Here is a 20,839-nt window from a genome sequence, read left to right as displayed (position 1 = left end):
TGAATTTAGCCATCTTTGGCCAGAGATTGGGTCAGACATTGCTCCCGACCTGCACTTGCTGGCCATTAGAACCTAGGGTAATGATAATGTTGATATTTGTTAAGTGCATGGAGACAAATGAGGAAAGGAATGCTTTGTACCTGGGTAGATCACGAGCCACAGACACCTAGCACCAACCCTGGGTTAAATCATTAGAAAATATTATTAATTGAATTGATACACAAGTTATTCCATGACACTTTTGACTGGAAATTATTGGTTCTGATTCAGATTCTAGTGGTGGGAAGGGGATCAGCTGCTTGCTGTTGGCTTTCCCTTTCTGACCACGAAGATAATCATTCTCGGATGATTCTATGCTTTGGTTGATTTTCAGGATCCCTATCCTACCAAATGATCTTTACCACAAACAGACACTTGTTTTAAAACTCATCAGAAATAGACTCTGGGAAAGAGCACAGAGATAGTAGACATGCGAAATTGTGGTCCTCCTAACTCAGCATAAAGAAATAGGTTAACATCTCTCTATCTATTATACTCACAGATGTCGTACCATTGCTTATAAAAGCCTACTTACTTTTATAACCAATATGTTATTCACAGGATCTCCCCAAGGAGTTGGCATCTCTTCCAGGCAATGTCACTGGAAGCACAGAGAAGCAGCGTGGCTCAGTGGAAAGAGCCTGGGTTTGGGAGTCAGAGGTCATGGGTTCAAATCTTGGCTCCGTCACTTGTCAGCTGTGTGACTTTGGACAAGTCACTTAACTTCTCTGAGCTTCAGTTCCCTCATCTGAAAAATGGGGATTAAGACTGTGAGTCCCATGTGGAACAACTTGATCACCCTATATCCTCCCCAGCACTCAGAACAGTGCTTTGCACGTTGTGCTTAACAAATGCCATTATTATTATTATATGAGTTTGGAAAAATTGAGTGGGGGCGAAGAAACAGGTCAATCCTTGGAAAGGAACAAAATTGTTCAAAAAGCAAAGATATGAAGATTATTGCTTAGACTCAGTAATGACAGCCAGAAGTATTTTTTTTTTAAAGATGAGTAGGTGGAGTAATTGAAAAATTAAACAACTGTAGCAGAGGTGAGTCGAGTAAGTTAAAGACTAGACAGGGTTTGCCGAGAGAGTATATGAAGGAATAATAATTATGCTATTTGTAAAGCGCTTACTCTGTGCCAAGGACTGTTCTTAGCACTGGGTTAGATACAAGTTAATCAGGTTGGACACAGTCCCTGTCCCACATGTGGTTCACAGTCTAAATAGGAAGGATTAGGGTATAATCCCTATTTTACAGAGAGGTGACTGAGGCACAGAGAAGTTAAGTGATTTGACCAAAGGCACACAGCAGTCAAGTGGCAAAGCTGGGTTTAGAACTCAAGTCCTCTGACTCGCAGGCACTAGGCCACGCTGCTGCTGCTGAGCATGCCACAATGACAAGGCCAGATGTTTATGGCCAACGTGAAAAGGAAACCCAGGGTTTGGCCAGATTCAAGCTCGTTGTGGGCAGGGAATGTGTCTGTTAATTGTTATATTTTACTCTCCCAAGCACTTAACACAATGCTCTGCACACAGTAAGCGCTCAGTAAATACAATTGAATGAATACTTGCCTCAAGGATTTGCTTCACTGACCATAGTAACCTGCCCCTATGTCTTTGTGACATTCCAGAGAAGTGTTATTGTTGCCCTGAAATGCATTTCTTTTTCCTTACCTTACCATCATCATTGTTGGTATTTATTGAGTGCTTAGTGTATGCATAGCACCGTCATAAGCATTTGGGAGAGTCCAATGCAACATGTTTGATACCCATCATGAGCTTAGATCCTGGTGAGTTAGAGTCCTTTCTCTGTTTCAGGTTTGTTTCAGTTTGATTTCCATCTGTTAGTACCTTCTGACTGGGGAAAATTCTCTGGGTAATGTTTACCCCATTTAGCTCAATGCTGCTGTGACTGAAATCTGTTAATGAAGGATCCCTCTTTCACTTTCTATGTGAGTGTCTCATACTCTGGTTTCCAGGAATTTTTACATTCTTCAGGGACAGCATTTATAAGGAACAGGTAAAATCTTTGCAACTCAATTTTACAGACTTTGTAGTATTTTATGAAGCATTAACACCGACAAAGCTTGCCCTTCACGGTCCTTCTGGGGTTGTTTGGAAGTTCCCATATATTATCATCTACCCTTTTAATGAAGTTGAGGAAACGAAGCATTTTCCAAAGGCTTTACTGACTGCGCTGTCTGTGACCTTTTGGGGAGAGTAAGAAAATACAACATTAACTGCAAAGGACTCTTGCTCAATTTTCAGTTGCTTTCAATAGCTACTGAAAATCAGGACACTGTATATATGTGTGTATATATATATATATATGGATAACTGGATAACTATGCTGTCATTAGAGTGTACTTTCCTCCAAGTTGCTCAGACCACTTAGCAGACATGGTTAGTGACTAATCTCAAAAATCCCCATGAGGAGGCCAGGGGCAAAATGGTGTTAGCCCCGTTTTATGGAATAAAACTTATATAGGCAATGAACCTAGCAAGGTAGGGTCAAGTGGCAGTAATGGCAGTTGGGTCTGTTGTTCAGGTTTCCAGTTCTACAGAGAACTACATATCTGTAATTTTCTGCTTCCCCTTCTAGTTTGTAAGCTCCTTGTGAGCAGGGAATATATATGTCTACCATCTCTGTTGCATTCTCCCAAATGGTAGTACAGTGCTCTGCACACAGTAAGTGCTCAATAAATACCACTGATTGATTGATTGAAGAGCACACTGGCTTTCCATGGCCACTGTTTCTGTTTGGATTAGATATTTTCTCCACAGAGTCTTGTGATTTGGACAGGATTTTCCTTTGGACTTTCCTGATGTGTAGTGGCAAGGAAGGGCTAGCTATAGCTGTGCTGATCCTGCTTCTTAGATTATTAGCCCTCTTTCATTCATTCAGTCATATTTATTGAGCGCTTACTGTGTGCAGAGCACTGTACTAAGCACTTAGGAAGTACACGTTGGCAACATATAGAGACAGTCCCTACCCAACAGTGGGCTCACAGCCTAGAAGGGGGAGACAGACAACAAAACATGTGGACAGGTGTCTAGTCATCAGAATAAATAGAAGTAAAGCTAGATGCACATCAATAACAAAATAAATAGAATAGTAAATATGTACAAGTAAAATAGAGTAATAAATCTGTACAAACATATATACAGGTGCTGTGGGGAGGGGAATGAGGTAGGGTGGGGGGCAATAGCCCTCTGTGGAATAGAATCTGTGTTTGATCTGATTCTCTGTTGTCTACCCTAGCCCTTAGTGTCTAGTAAGCATTTAAGAAATGCTGTAATCATAGACACTTCTACACATCAGCCCATCAACCTAGATGACAGAGCAATGCAAGGAAGCAGCTTGGCTCAGTGGAAAGAGTATGAGCCCGGGAATCAGAGGACCTGGGATCTAATCCCAGCCTTGCCACTTGCGTGCTGCGTGACCTTGAGCAAGCCACTTACGTTCTCTGGGCCTCAGTTTCCTTAACTGTAAAATGGGGATTCAAAATCTGATCTGTTTCCTCAACTGTAAAATGAGGATTCAGAACCTCTTCTCCCTCCTACTTGGACTGTGACCTCGATGTGGGATGGGGACTGCGTCTGACTTGATTAACTTAAGTGCTCTTAGAACAGCACTTAACACATAGTAAGTGCTTAACAGAAAGCATGCTTTCCCATTTTGTCCTCCTCCTTTCTTTTCCCTCCTTACCTTTACAGTTGCTTCCTAATTGTCCTGTGTCAGTACACACCTGGTGTTCTGAGGGGCTTCAGCGAAAATCTCCAGGGGCCAGACAGGCAAGGTGGAGGATTGGGGCAGGGCATCACCACCAAGCATCAAATGCCCATGCTGTAGACCCGCAACACTTTCGGAACACAGACTCAGAAGGGAGTGGGAGATGAGGAAAAGTGGGGCTTAGTCTGGGAAGACCTCTTGGAGGAGATGTGCCTTCAATAAGGCGTTGAAGTGGGGGAGAGTGGTTCTCTGTTGGATTAGAAGAGGGAAGGTGTTTCAGGCCAGAAGGAGAACGAGGGTCAGCAGTGAGACAGGTGAGATTGAGGCATAGTAAGAAGAGTAGCAATAGAGGAGTGAATTGTGCGGGCTGGGTTGTAGAAAAAGAGAAGTAGTCAACCAACAGCACTGAGTAGTGACTAAAAACACAAGCTACCAAGCAACTCTCGGAGTCATTGGAGTTTTACGCAAGATTCATTTATTCAATCGTATTTATTGAGCACTTACTGTGTGCAGAGCACTGTACTAAGTGCTTGGGAAGTACAAGTTGGCAAAGATTGATAATGTTTGACCCACTAGGTAGTAAGTGAGACTTGTCATCTTAATTTTTTTTTTCAGAAGACTGTATCCTTTGCCTCACAGTAATGCATCCTCTAGGTAAATCACATTGTTTCAGATTGAGAAACACAGGAATTACCCGCAAGCCTCAGGAAATAAGCGCAACCTATAAAATATGGGGAGTTCAATAACAGAGGGTTGTGTTCTTCAAGAACCCCCCTGCTATGGAAAACTTGTGTTATAGTTACTATTGATTCAGTGGACTAGGCACAGATGGCTTGAACATAGACATTCCTATGTTATTCTTATGTCTGTTACTAGAAGAAAGCTTTATACCCCACCCATTCAGTTATTTACCATCTTAAATATGGTCAAGTTGCAAAACACTAAGTACAGTGTGGAACAGTACAGTAAGGCTGTGGTGTGGAAGTGTGGCAATATGCTTTGATCATCAAACAACGCGCATGTGCTCATGATCATTTCTTCCTTCACCAAATCTACTTGCTGCAATTTGGGGAATATGTTATTCCAGAGCACTTATGTTACAGGGAGAGCCTGCCTTAATTCTTCCATTGTCTTATATTCTAATTATGAATTGAAAATACATTGTGTAGCAGAATTTCTCTACACCTCAGTTTTCTCTTCTGTATAATGGGGCTTAAATCCCTATTCTCCCTTCCCCTGAGATTGTGAGCCCCATGTGAGTCAGAGACTGTGCGTACTCTGGTTGCATTGTATCAATTCCAGTGCTTCACATGATGCTTGGCCTATAGTACATCCTTTACAAATACCATTACCATTATTTTCAAAATGGGGTGTACCTTTATATTTAAAATTAGCTTCATATTAGACTAGGTTCTATAGATGCATGGATTAGAGACGTCATTTGGAGATGGGACCAAGGTAGTTTGGGGGTAGGGAATGTGCCTTTTTCAGTGAACTATAAGCTAATTGTGGGCAGAAAACGGGTCTTCCAACTGTGGCATAATGTACTCTTGCAAGGGCCTAGAACTGTGGGGTCTACAGCCAATAAGTGTTCAATAGTTTGCATGGATTATTTGGTGAATACAAGTGTGGGAAATGCAGTAGGGAGAATCCAGTTCACTGTTACCATTTCCATTCCCTTCCCCCAGATTCGGCTCTCCTGATCTATCTAGGCCTCTACCTCTCTTAAAGGGTCTCGGTGCTGTTATTCAACCATAATTCCAGAGTGAGCAAATGAACAGGGTGATTAAAATGCAACCCAGGGCTGCCTGCAATTGAAATGACAGTGAAGTTTCACTTGTTTATTAGGTTAGCTCCATTTCAAATGAAATACCATTAGCGCTTATGAAGAAGCTGAGTTGGATTTTCAAATTTAATATCCATCAATTAATTCTGAAAGGTTTAATATAAGGCACTCTTCCTTGCCTTAACATCTATTAGGGCTCTAAATTTAGTCAACAAGGTCAGGATTCAATGGATGGTCCTCTAGTCTTTGATGTATTGCCTCTGCCAGCAGGAGAGTTGGAGAGGGCTGAGAAGATTTGGAGATATTTTTTTTCCCCTGAAGACATGCAGTGATTTCATCCCAATGTTATTATTTTACGACTCAAGCATAGTGTATGCCAAGTGTGGGGCTTTTAGATAGTATGCCATTCCGTTTTTAGTCAAATTCATTAAATCGTATTTATTGAGCGCTTACTGTGTGCAGAGCACTCTACTAAGCACTTGGGAAGTTCAAGTCGGCAGATATAGACGGTCCCTACCCAACAACGGGTTCACAGTCTAGAAGGGGGAGAGAGACAACAAAACAAAACCTGTAGACACTTGAGCCAGGAGGATGGGGCCAAAAGGAAATAATAGTTCTATTCTAGGTGATTTAAATTTTTTCTTTTGGTATTTGTAAAGTGCTTACTATGTGCCAGACACTGTACTAAGCGGTGGGGTAAATGTAAAGTTGGACTCAGTCCATGTCCCACATGGGGCTCACATTCTTAATCCCCACATACCAGATGAAGTAACTGAGGCACAGAGAAGTGAAGTGACTTGGCCAAGGTCACACAGCCGACAAGTGACAGACCTAGGATTCGAACCCAGGTCCTTCTGACTCCTAGGCCACTATCCTCTATCCACTAGTCCGTGCTTTTTCTCGATTACCCTTACAGGTCCATCCACACTGGGATATATTCGTCTCCTGGATGGTGTCAGTTTGATTAATTCACTCACAGATCCACCCACATCTTTCCCTGAGATAATTTCCTCCTCTCTCTGTTTTTCTAGCTGTACCTGCGCGCAGCAGCGGTAGTAGTGACAGCTTTTATTGAGCCTCCACTGGGTGCAATGCACTGTACCAAGCACTTGAGAGTCTGAGAGAGACTGGATACTAAATATTGAGAAGGAAATAGAGGATGCATTGCTTCATGGCCTTTGACAAACTTATGCAGACTCCAGGAGACCAAGGGCCATGTCTCTGGGGTCTTTGCCTTTGTTTTGCAAGGCATATATTACATCTGTCCTTCACTTTCAAAGGCGGTGATGGATATTGCTGAGTTTCTGTCAGTGTGTGTGGCTAAAAAGAGCAATGTGTTGCTGTACTGTTTGCAGAGAGTCACTGAGTCTTCCCTTCGTTATAGCTCCTCAAAATAAAATATCCAGCGCTCTCTATGGTCTTTTCTCAGGCACTGAGATGTTCTTTTTTCCTCTCCTTTTTTGATAATTTTTCCCAAATTCTCCTCCTTCTTAATTGATCAATCAATGATATTTATTGAGCTCTTACTGTATCCAGGCACCCCTGTACTAAGTGTTTGAGAGAGTGCAACACCCCTTCTACCTAAACCCGTGATCCCATCCCATCACACTTTATCTCCCCACTTGCTCCCTCCTTTCTTCCCTCCCTGATGTTATATTCAACTGTTCATAGTGCAGTGGCTACTTCCCCACTGCTTTCAAACCTGCTTATGTCTCCCTTTGCAAAGAAACCCTCCCTTGACCCCCATGACTCTCTCCGGTTATTGTCCATCTCCCTCCTACCAATCAATCAATTAACCATATTTATTGAGTGCTTATTGTGTGCAGAACACTACACTAAGCTCTTGGGCGAGTACAGTATAACAGAGTTGGTTGACATGGTAGACATGCCCACAATGAGCTTACGGTCTGGAGGGAGAGACAGACATTAAAATGCATAAATATATTATGGATACATACGTAAAGCTGTGGGGTTGAGTGAGGAATGAATAAAGGGGGAAAATCCAAGTGCAGTGAAGAAGGAAATGGGAAAATAAACAATGAGGGTTTAGTCGGAGAAGACTTCTTGGGGTGGAGTGGGTACATATCTATTCTATTTATTTTATTTTGTTAGTATGTTTGGTTTTGTTCTCTGTCTCCCCCTTTTAGACTGTGAGCCCACTGTTGGGTAGGGACTGTCTCTATATGGTGCCAACTTGTACTTCCCAAGTGCTTAGTACAGTGCTCTGCACATAGTAAGCGCTCAATAAATACGATTGATGATGATGATGATGATAATAATGATAATGGTATTTATTAAGCACTTATTATGTTCCAGGCACCAAGTGCTGGGGTAGATACAAGGTACTCTGGTTGGACACAGTTCCTGTCCTAATTGGACACAGTTCCTGTCCTATATAGGGCTCACAGTCTCATCCCCATTTTACAGATGAGTTAACCGAGACCCAGAGGAGTGAAGCAACTAGCCTGAGGTCACACAGCAGACAAGTGACAGAGCTACGATTAGACTTATGACCCCCAGGCCTCTGTTCTATCCACTACACCTTACTGCTGGTTCCCCTGACTTTCCTGTCACTGTATACTGCACCATCATCCTCCCTGTCTCACAAACCTGTAACCTTGGCATTATCCTCAACTGACCTCTCTCATTCTTCTAGACTGTGAGCCCGCTGTTGGGTAGGGACCGTCTCTATATGTTGCCAACTTGTACTTCCCAAGCGCTTAGTACAGTGCTCTGCACACAGTAAGCGCCCAATAAATACGATTGAATGAATTCAACCCACATATTTAATCTGTCACTAAATCCTGTCAGTTTAACCTTAACAACACCACTAACAACTGCCCTTTCCTCTCCATCAAAACTGCTACCACATTCGTCCAAGCACTTATCCTATAATAATAATGATGGCATTTATTAAGCACTTACTATGTGCAAAGCACTGTTCTAAGTGCTGGAGAGGTTACAAGGTGATCAAGTAGTCCCACGGGGGGGGCTCACAGTCTTAATCCCCATTTTACAGATGAGGTAACTGAGGCACAGAGAAGTTAAGCGACTTGCCCAAAGTCGCACAGCTGACAATTGGTGGAACTGGGATTTGAACCCGTGACCTCTGACTCCAAAGCCCATGCTCTTTCCACTGAGCCATGCTGCTTCTCTGAATCCTATCTCATATTGATTACTGTGTCAGCCTCCTTATTGACCTCCCAGCCTCCTATCTCTCCTCACTCCTGTCCATACTCCTCCTGCTGCTGTTTTTCTACAAAAACACTCAGTCCATGTTTCCCTACTTCTCAAGAACCTCCAGTGTTCCCTGTGTCCTCATTTCCTCTTCTCCCAGCCCCTCCTGCATCACCCAGTACTTGGATTTGCACCCTTTATTCACTCGTCCCACAGCCCTGCAACTTTTGTACGTATTTGTAATTTATTCATTTATATTAATGGTTGTCTCCCCCTCTAGACTGTAAACTTGTTATGGGCAGAGAATGTGTCTACAACTCTGTTATATTGTGCTCTCCCAAGTGTTTAGTACAGTGCTGTGCACACAGTGAGTGCTCAATAAATCTGATTGGTTTATTGGTCTGTCCCTCTCTGAGTCCTTGTGTTCTTTTAATCTTGGAGTTGTCTTACAGCAGTTCCTCCTTATCTGTTTTTGTCAGTTACCTTTCACTGTCTGCCTTCTTTGCTTTGGCCTGTGTCACTTCCTTTCCCTCCCTCACCCCATGAATCCTCTACCTTTGCTTTACTCTCTCCTTTATACATTTCTGTGTTCTTTACCTCTAGTCACCCTCTCTTTCCCCCTCTTAAAAGAAGAGAATTCCCAAGAGTGGAAAAATAGAGGCTTTCACTGTGGAGGCAGGAAGCTGTTAGTATAAAATATTCCTAATAGCAAATTGTGCAACTCAGGAAAACTTAGTATAATTCAATAATTTAGGTGAGGCCAAGTTTATCCCATTTCACTATATATTTCCAGCTCCTTTGCTTCCCTGGTACTTTATTTTAACCTCTACCCCTTCTCTACTGCATTTCTTTCAGTGCGTCCTGGATTTTTTTGAACACTTGATTAGCTTTTAGTCTTAGCCTTCCCACTCTCCTCTGCTCATCCGTTGCTTTTCCGCTTATCTTCAGGTTTTTGTTGTGGTCCCACTCAGTTACTTGGATCAGTGACTTTCCAATACGTCAGAAAATCCTTTCTCCTCCCAACCTCTTCTGTTTTTTTCTTTCCCCCACTGTACCACGTGCTCCCTGTCCCCAAAGCTATTTTTTTTTTGCTCCCCAAAGCTAATTTCAGAGTTGAATTGATATATGGTATTTATTTTTGGTGTTCAAACACTATGTTTCAGACTTTATCCTTGGGTTTTATTCATTATCATTTTTGTAGAAATCAAGTTTAAATTTCTTCCTCTCAAATTTTTTTTTGTTGTAGCTATCATTTTTGTAATTCTCTAGGTATGTAGTTTTATGGAGATATTTGTTAAGCACTTACTCTGTGCCAAGCATTATACTAACTGCTCGTGTAGATAAGATTAACAGATCAGGCGTAGTCCCTGGCCCCATCCAGCTCATGTCTAAGTTCTACAGGATTTCTGGTGTTTGCAAATTAGTATATCAGAGCTTGACATCACAGCCACCTTTTTCCATATATTACAGTGTGAAGGCAACCTTGCTTAACTGGATTTCTGACAGTACTGGTCCCAGATCCACCAAATCTTGCTTTTGTCATATAACTCTTTATTATTATGAAAAGGATGAAGGTACTCACCCTAGAGATGATCCAAAACTGACCACAGAAACCATTAACCAAGGAGCTCCGAACTCTTTACAGAGTAGGGAGAAATTCCCCTACAAAAGGCAGTTAGGTTGCACTTTAAAATGATGAAACTTCTACATTCCAATTTACAAATTGATTACCTCTACAAGAGTGGAGCTATTCATCTTATAAATATGTTAAAATTAGTATGGATGGACTTAAATCCATTTTAGCAGTGAAAATGTTAATGAAGAATGCAATAGAAAAAATGTGTTTAGGGGTTTAACTGTAATTTAAAAGAAGACAGTTCAGGGTTAGAAATTGGGTTAAATTGGGTAAATCCCTAAAAAAGCATGCCCTACCTATAATGTAATAGGTGCCCTAGATATAGTCCATGACTCCAGAGGATTTAAATTCATAGATTCCTAGATTTCCATAGAATAATTGCCAGAGGCAATAGGGTCTTCAGCAACACTCTTCACTTTTAAAGGATTGTGTTCCAAAGGGATTGAGTTGTGTGAGTCAAAGGGAGAAGAAACTTGAAGTCAGTGGAGCTGTTGCCAGTTGCAGTTTTGTGGAGGAGGAAATCTGGGACATATTCAGAATACAGAGAGTGGGTAGAGGGAGTCTGGAAACTTTTGAATAAATTTCTGATGAATTTCGCTGCTTAGAATGTACTGTGCAACATGAATCATTTTTGTTGTTTTAGCCACAGGGTTTTTATACAATGAATTCGGTAGAAAAAACACCATGTCTTTAATTTGATTTTAATTGATTGCATTTGACCTTCTTTCGGCTGGATTTTTTCAAACTGGAGAGCATAGGGGAAAATCTGAGCTCCTAAGACTTGATTTAGGAACTAAAATGCAGGAATTAACTACATCAGTTAGGAATGCAAGTTAGAAAATTGAGGCATGACTGAAACATGCAGTGATCTTTTGTGTTTCAGAACTTTCCATTAATGGAAAAGGAACCTTTTGGAACATTTTCCAGTGTTTTATAATTCCCTGTTCTTTTAGATTTTCTCCGGCCATTCCCAAAACACAATTGAATGTGCATTCTGATAGCAGTAAGTCTCATTTAATAGGATACTAATATAATAATAATAATGATAATGGTACTTGTTAGACTGTGAGCCCAGTGTTGGGTAGGGACTGTCTCTATGTGTTGCCAATTTGTACTTCCCAAGTGCTTAGTACAGTGCTCTGCACATAGTAAGCGCTCAATAAATACGATTGATTGATTGATTGATTACTTGTTAAGCACTTACCATGATCCAGGTGCTGTGCTAAATGCTGGGATGGTTTCAAGCTAATCAAGTTGGACACAGTCCCTGTCCCGTGTGGCGCTCACAATCTCAATCCCCGTTTTATAGATGTGGTAACAGAGGCACAGAATGGTGAAGTGACTTGCCCAGGGTCACACACCAGACAAGTGGCAGATTAGAACCCGTGACCTTCTGACTTCCAGGCCAATAATCTATCCACTCTGCCATGTTGCTTCTCCATTTATTTGCCATAAATAATTTGACACATTTTCTTACAAAATAGTGAGATTGTGATGCAGAGAAGATAGGACGGTGAAAAATGAAAAAAGATTGGTTTGATCAGTAGACCGTTGACACTAGTTCAATATCTGGCAGCATTGTTCAATTGTGCATTTTATTCTTGGTGCTGAGAAGCCAATAACCTGATCTTGACTAAGCATTGACTACTTGGAGTAAGCAAAGAATGAATTTTCTTTCATTGTCTTGGGCACAGACTCAACGATCACTGGGTTAGTTCATCACGGGGCATTGTTATTCTCCATTGGTCTTGCTCTCTGGCTAAGTCCTTTTGTGTAGCTTTCTCTCTTATTTGGAGTTGATTTTAGGGAAGTTTCTGCACTGAAACTGGCCTGGTATGGTAACAAAGAAGAAAACAATATATCACCCCATTTTGGCAACAGGAACCCTGAAGTCCAGAAAGATGATAGAACATAACCGGGACCACTCTTGTATTGAATCTTTCATCCAAGTATGTCAAAGCACTGGTGATGAAGGGAGTATTATAGCCATATAAAAGTTAATAAAACCCACTTTATCTCCTTCCTGCATTTTAGTGGGCTACCTATTATATCTTTAACGGTGAAAGCCCCAGTCGTCATCCTGTAAAGAATATTTTTCTTCATATTTCTTCTTTTTCTCTTCAGCTTCCCAATAGTGGTAAAAAGTTCTTCTCACTGCAATGTCTATGGCCTTTTTTCCTATGCTGACTCAGAGACAACCAGTCTTCTGATTACTTAATGGTTGGGTCTGCACTGGGAAAGCTCTCATTTAGGCAGGGGTTGTCAAGTAGATAATCCCCCGCAAACTCAATGGTGTACAGGGACCATCTCACGCTAAGTGCTGATACAATGTTTATGGGAAGAATGTTCACTGCCTGTTCAACCCAAAGACATGATCCTGGGTATCGTGAAGTTTTGAACGGAATCGAGAAGCAATGTTGTCTAGTGGATAGGGCGGAGTCCTGGAAGGACCTGGGTTCTAATTCCAGTTTCACCACTTGTCTGTTTTGTTACCTTGGGTAAGTCACTTCACTTCTCTGTGCCTCTGTTCCCGCATCTGTAAAATGGGGATTAAGTCTGTAAATCCTATAGGATAGGGACTGTGTCCAATCTTATTGGCTTATATCTACCCCAGCACTTACTACAGTGCCTGGCACATAAGCACTTAATAAATACCATTTAAAAGAAGAAAAATGTCTGCCCAGCTTTTTTGGTTTAACCCGACTGCATTTTGGATTTGTTTTAGCATGGAACATTCCTCCCTCTCTGTACTATCATCCTGTAGATGGAACAATGTAGAGTCAATCAATCGACTAACCAATCAATGGTATTTATTGAGTGCTTACAGTGAGCAGAGCACTGTGCTAAGTACTTGGGAAAGTTCAGTACATTAGAGTAGGAAGACACAATCCCTGCCCATAAGGAGCTTGCAGACATTAAAGAATACAGATGATTATATGCATAAGTGTTCTAGGGAGTGAGGTGAAAATCAGAGTGCTTAGTAATAATAATAATTATGGCATTTGTTAAGTACTTACTATGTGCAAAGCACTGTTCTAAGCGCTGGGGAGGATATGAGGTGATCAAGTTGTCCCATGTGGGGCTCACAGTCTTAATCCCCATTTTACAGATGAGGTAACTGAGGCACAGAGAAGTTAAGTGACTTGCCCAAAGTCACACAGCTAACAGTTGGCAGAGCAGGGATTCAAACCCATGACCTCTGACTCCCAAACCCATGCTCTTTCCACTGAGCCATGCTGCTTCTCACCTCTGCTTAAGGGGTACAGATGCAAGTGCATAGATGACACAGAAGAGAGTGAACTGGGGGAAGTGTGGGCTTAATCTGAGAAGGTCTAAAATCCTCAGCAGACTTGGTCAGAAGCTACCAATCATGCCAAATTCTGGGTCAATCAAAAGACACTCAAGATGACCAAATCTCAAGGCCCCAACTCCGTATCTGCAGGAGCAGCAACAAGCAACATTGAGATGATGAGATAATCTAGAAAGATCCCAGTGGATTTTATTACTTCCAATTCCCTTCTGGTAATCAAAAAAATGAAACAAAACACCAGTGGATTAAGGATCTTCATGCTTTCTCTATTGAATTTATTATTAGTGACAATTTGCTTCTACCAACTCTTTCGCATTGTACTTTGCCAAGTCCTGAGTAGAGTGCTTATTTATTGCTCTTATTGGTGAGTTTGGGCTATGCTGGGTGAACATGAGCATCGATGGTCCATTCAGTGCTCTGCACGCAGTTAGCCCTCAGCAAATACGATTGAATGAGTAAATGGATGAATCGATGATGGTCCTGGCGGAAAAGAAACTCATTAAGCAATGGTCAGTTTTTTCAAGGAGAGAACCGCATATCTAAGGTGTGGTGTGCCAAGGGCCGGGGGAATGGGGCAGCTGCACCAGCTGTGCGCCAGAAGGAGGGTAGGTTCATTCAGTCAGGCACATCCCTGACTCTGGGCACTCTGCTACACCTGAGGGAAAGTCCCAAAGAGGAGGAACTGGGAAATCTGGGCTCGGGCGTAAGGGTTGTCTGGGCAAGGGATGTCCACTCATCTGGCTTTATTCTGACATTTTTGGGTTGGTCTGTCCCTTGTCCAATACTGATAAAGACCCAGATGCCCTTATGCCTCCTATTTTCATTTGAAATGCCCATCCTCCCACACCCTTGGCTACTGATGCCAAGGTGTGCAGTTTGGAAACAGTGCTCATTTTACAGGGACCGGTGGAAAGAGCATAGGCCTGGGAGTGAGGGCACCTGGGTTCTAATCCTGCCTCACTCACTTACCTGCTCTGTGATCTTGGGTAAGTCACTTAACTTTTGGGGCCTCACTTTCCTCATGGAATTCAATGCCTGTTTTCCTTTCTACTTAGACTGTGAGCCCCATGTAGAACAAGGACTGTGTTCAACTAAACTTCTTATGTCTCTCTGCCTCAGTGCTTAGTACAGTGCTTGGCACATAGTACTTAAATGCTATTATTATTATTATTATTATAATGGACTGCAACCATTCTGGAGTGATGGAAGGGGTCAGGGACCATCTGGTAACAGGCTTGGACAATACAAGGGCTCTGTGCATTCCCCCCAAGAACCTGTTCTTTGGTATCTCTATGACACCCCTTGATTATGTTACTTATGTATACTTTTATTGTTTGACTCCTTTCCCAAAGCTTCCCTCTGGCCAGGAACTCCCTCCTGCTTTGAATACGACAGACCACCACTCTCCCCTCCCTCAAAGCTTCATTAAAATCACATCTTCTAGAGACCTTCCCTGACTAAGCCCTCATTTCCCTTCTTCTTCTCCCTTTTATATTGCCGATGCATATGGATCTGTACCCTTTATGCAATCGATATTAGCCTCACAGCGCTCACATATCTGTAATATCTCTTAATGTCTGTCTCCCCCTCTAGACTGTAAAATCCTCGTGGGCAAGGAAAATGGCTAGCAACTTTGTTGTATTGTACTCTCCCAGTTGCTTAATGCATTGTTCTGCACAGAGGAATTGCTCCATAAATACCACTGGCTTCTGAAGGTCATGAGTCAGCATGGAGTTGTTCACCCTACCTGGGGCATGAAACCCAGGATTTGGTTCTTTTTTGATCTTTCCTGTGGGCCCCTGGTTAGAAACCACCCTTTGTGCCATTCTTTTCTATCCCACTGAAAAGGAAGCCAGCGCAGTACTTGAGCTAGGCTACCCTCCTTTTGCATGCTTCCAAGCCACAAGGCTTTATTAAGCAATGGTTTTGGAGCCAGAAAAAGAAATCTTGGAAAACTGAGCTCTTCTGACCCAGTTTTCCGCACTGTGCGTTGTTGCACTGCAAATTCAAGAGTATGAAGACAAGAGGCAGGAACAGAAGTCTTAATGTTATGAACCCTCAACTGGTCAGTCAATCACTGGTGATGCAGCATGGCCTAGTGGATAGAGCACAGTCCCGAAAGTCAGACATCATGGGTTCTAATCCCAGCTTTGCCGCTTGTCTGTGTTTTGGCCTTGGGCCACTTCACTTCTCTGAACCTCAGTTATCTCATCTGTTAAATGGGGGGCAAGACTGTGAGCCCCACATGGGACAGGGATGGTGTCCAACTTGATTTGCTTGTATCCACCCCAGCACTTAGTACGGTGCCTGGCACATAGTAGCTACATTATTACTATTATTATTATCATTATCATTATTGAACAGTTTGTGCAGAGCACTACACTAAGCTCTTAATGGTGGGCCCAAATCTTACCTGTTTTTGTTTCATTAGTGGTATTTGTTAAGCACTTACAATGTTCCAGGCACTTTACTAAGCACTGGGGTAGATACAAGGTAATCGGGTTGGATGCAGTCCCTGTCCATGTGGGGTGCACAGTCCTTTTACACATGGGATAACTGAGGCAGAGAAAAGTTTAGTGATTTGTCCAAAGTCACACACCGACCCCAGGGATTAGACCCCAGGTCCTCTGATTCCCAGGCCTATGCTCCTTCCATTAGGCCACGCTGCTTCTCGAGTTCTAGAGTGGCAACATCTAATTAATAATAATACTAATAATGGCATTTATTAAGCGCTTACTATGTGCAAAGCACTGTTCTAAGCACTGGGGAGGTTACAAGGTGATCAGGTTGTCCCATGTGGGGCTCACAGTCCTAATCCTCATTTTACAGATGAGGGAACTGAGGCACAGAGAAGTTAAGGGACTTGCCCAAAGTCACACAGCTGACAATTGGCAGAGCCGGGATTCGAACCCATGACCTCTGACTCCAAAGCCCGTGCTCTTTCCACTGAGCCACGCTGCTTCCCAGGTCAGATCAGTCAGCTCTTCGGTCTTTAGCAAAGGTTTACCTAATGCTGCTTTCTGTGGTTCTGAACTTGTAATGTAATTGTGAAGGCAGAGTAGAATAGAGAAAGGGGTTTTAGACTGTAAGCCCACTGTTGGGTAGGGACTGTCTCTATATGTTGCCAATTTGTACTTCCCAAGCGCTTAGTACAGTGCACATAGTAAGCGCTCAATAAATACGATTGATGATGATGATGAGGGCAGGAAAGGAAGTTCCTCAGGAAGCCATCCTGTATATATGACTCTAAATGCAGCATCTTTGGAGTCAAGAGCTGCTTTAGGTTTGGCGTTGCGCAATGAGCAATGCAAAGAATATCATATTCTCCAAAAGAGCTGGCAAAAGCCTTGTTATTTTTGAATCTGGAACTTGAAGTTTAAGTGGCCCTTTTCTCTCTGTGTATTGACAAGGGCATAGGACTCTGTTAATATTAAGCCTTCCCCAATTAAGCCCTCTTTTCCCCTACTCCCTCTCCCTTTTTCGTCACCTATTCACTTGGATCTGTACCCTTGAAGCACTAGATATTCGCCCTTGCTCAACCCCACAGCACTTATGTACGTATTTATAATTCATAACGTCTGTCTTCCAGTCTAGAAGGAAAGCTCCTCATTTGCGGGGAATGTGTCCCCCAACTCTGTTGCATTGTACGCCTCCAGGCACTAGTACAGTGCTCTGCACACAGTAAGTGCTCAATCAATCAATCAATCGTATTTATTGAGCGCTTACTGTGTGCAGAGCACTGTACTAAGTGCTTGGGAAGTATAAGTTGGCAACATATAGAGACAGTCCCTACCCAACAGTGGGCTCACAGTCTAGAAGTCTAAATACCATTGTTGGATTAGGGAATACTCCTATTAGTAGACTCTCCTTGTGAAATTGTTATTTTTGCAGTAAGGTAAGTGATTGCTTTCTCACTGACAAGATGCTATTTTTGCTTTCATTTAACTTTTTCCAATAATAAGTGTTCCGTTTCAGGGGCATAATAGAAACCATCACCACATGTTTCCAGTCTTCCTGATTTGCATGTTTGCATGATAAACAGTTGAGGAAATCATTACTGTGCAGAATGAAAGATAAACTGCAATGGCATTTGTTAATACTGTAAACACCATTTGTTGGCAAATGATAAGCTTTATTGATATCCCTAATGTATGTATTAACAAGAACAATGTTCTGTAAAATGCTAACATCTGCCAACACAATGCAAACAATTATAAGTAACTTTCTCTTAATGCTGATATTATGCAATAACAAAAGGTCCAATGAAAAATTAATATGACACCGAACCAGGTTTATGCATTTAAAGACATAAATAGTAATTTTGCTAGGAAAACAAATACGGTAAGTTCATATTGCAGCTCACTGAAAAAATAATGCTCTCCCATACCTAATTCCAAACAAAGTCTGGGAATTGAGATTGTTATTAAATCTGACCTTGATCAGATTTTTATTATGTCAGAAAAAAATGGTTCTTAAGAGGCAGAGCTGTCATGGGATTAGAGTACATCTACAGCAGGATGTTACCATGGCAACAAATCAAACACCATTTCCTAAGACTGCAGTCTTCTGCTTTGGAACCATGAACTTAGCATTGAATAATTATAGAGAAACACGGTAATGTTGTGTAAAGACAAAAAAAAAAAAAGAAATCTATCTGGAGGCAGTGATTTATTTTCAAATGGCAATTAACCCCATCAACTTGATTGTTTGCAGCTTATGTTGGCAGCGACAGGTCCTGCGTAGGTATTTGGTTTTACAAATTGAAAGCATAATTTTTTTGTCACACGTAACCTTAAAAAAGTGAAAGATGAATCATAATTCTACCAAAATTAATGAAGTCTGAAAGTTATGTATAAAGGCTGTAATAGAAATTCAGTGTCTTCAGGAGGCAGTAACATATGATAGTCTACCTGAATTCTCCTCATGTTCGAAAGATCTGAAAACATACTTGATACTGGTGCGTGGTTAGTCTCCCACAACCAATGAGCTATCTAAATTCATAGGCTCCAATGTCACACTCTTAAAATCTTGGTGGAAAGTTAAACTAGTGAACACATCGCCACTTAGAAATTGGGGAGTAACTTGAGGATTTTTAGTTTTTCAGCTCTCCTGCTATGCAGCTATCTAATTGTATTATGAATTTATTGTTATTCCCCAAGAAATTTGCCTCGTGAGTTAGAGTTAATCGTTGGATGACATCTGACTTCAAACTCTGGGACACTATTTACCCCATATGTTTTCAGTTTCTTTCTAGTAATTGGAAAGTTTTCCAATCCGCAGTCAGAAAACATAACAGAAGATCAAAATTCATGGAAAGAAAACACGTTGTATTTCTGACATTACTCAGGATGGAATTAGCTCATAAAAAAAAGCTGATTTGTTCCAGCCAAATACATTTCTAAGTAGGGTCTCAGAGCTGGGCATTACTGGACTTTTTCCAAAGAACTTCAATTCATTCCTCATTTAATGTGAAGATTACTTATCCAGGTTACCATTTGGGGATGCATTCCCACCCTTCATGAGAGTCAGGGTTGGGCCAGGGAAATACTTTGCATAAAGGGAAAAAAAATTGAAAAAGAAAAGTTTGGGGCAGATTACAATAGCAAACACTTAATCTGTCTGAGCCTCTGGCTCTAGCCTCAGTGTAGTGGTATCCAGGCAGCTCACCGCCAATGAAAATGTTGTTTTTGCAGACTGTTACCAAGATCTGGTCTTAATTAGGAAATGAAGTAAATCCTTAAAATAAAGGATTTTGGGATACCCTGTTAATCTCTGTAAAAAAAAAAAATGTTTTGGCCTTTTACAAAAATATATTAATGGTATTTTAAAAGTGCTTACTCTGTGTCAAGCACTGTTCTAAGCACTGAGGTAAATACAGATTAATCAGGGTAAACAGTCACACAGTCCCTGTCCCAGTTGGGGCTCACAGTTTGTTTTATTTTTTATTTATTATTTTGTTTTATGGTATTTGTTAAGAGGTTACTATGTACCAGGCACTGTACGAAATGCTGGATGTAAAAAAAAAAAAACAAACCCCCAAATATTGATGTTGTCATTTCCACCTTCACCGGAAGCAATAGTTCATTCCGTCCCTGTAATCGATTAAACATAAAATTAATGAAAACCACGGGACTCGTACTTCCAAGGTTTGCGTCCATTAAAATTTGAGCAAAATGCTAAGGTAATATAAATAATGGTGCTAAATAGTTCCCTTGTAGGCCAAAAGAAATAACACAGCTTCTCAAAGTGCCAAAATTGCTCCGGGGAGTACAGAACACATTTGGAGAACTTGGCTCATTCACTAAGTGCCCACTTTTACAGAGTGCTGTGCTAGGTGCTTTATGAAAGTCGATTCTTAGCGGCCAGCTTTCCGTCCCAGGGAGGAGCTTACTATCTAATGTAAAAGGCACCCTAGACCCAAACAAGAAGAAAAGTAAAAGCTTGTTTTTTTAAAAAATTTCTTTCATTTCTCTTTTTTGGTTTTTAAATTTATCTAGTCATACAGTTGCGTCCTTTGGGGATAAGAGTGTAGTGTCTGAAGGGAAAGGATGAAGGGGAAGGATAATAGCCTATTAGTTTTTTGCTTAAATATCTAGGCCATATGCTATCATTGCTCTATTAACATAACACTTTATATTTATATAATGGTTTTCTTCCAAAGAGTTCAAATTGCTTCATATGCATCTTACAACACCCTAGAGAATCAGTTGTAGTTGGAAAATTGAGGCAGGGAGGTTAAACGATTGGCTGAGGTCAAACCAAGAAATGTAAGGGGGGGGGTGGTAGAAGGATTTTCTAGGTGTCCTGCCTTCTGTGTCCTTTGCTTTCAAACTGCCTCTGTAGATCTTCTTAAATATTGGGAGGTTTTATGTTGGCTGTACTGTTTTCCTTCAGACAGAGAATGAGGAAGGAAGGGAGTGAGGCTTTTTCCTCCATCGCTCCAAGGACCATATTTAAGCATCCTCCGGGGCGCTGGAAGGGAGAATTGGACTCCATAATTGTTAAGATCTATTGCTGAGGTGTCTTGTCGAGGAGCTGGACTGTGATGGGGGAGCGGGAGAAGGGAGGGAAGCTGAACCGGCCCGTACCAGATGATGTAGTGGGAAGAGCTAACCAAGATAATTTTCTTGGCAAATTAAAGGAGAGAAATGAGTC

Source organism: Tachyglossus aculeatus, chromosome 6, assembly GCF_015852505.1.
Source record: "Tachyglossus aculeatus isolate mTacAcu1 chromosome 6, mTacAcu1.pri, whole genome shotgun sequence".
NCBI lineage: Eukaryota > Metazoa > Chordata > Mammalia > Monotremata > Tachyglossidae > Tachyglossus > Tachyglossus aculeatus.
Note: the sequence above shows the minus strand (reverse complement) of the source record.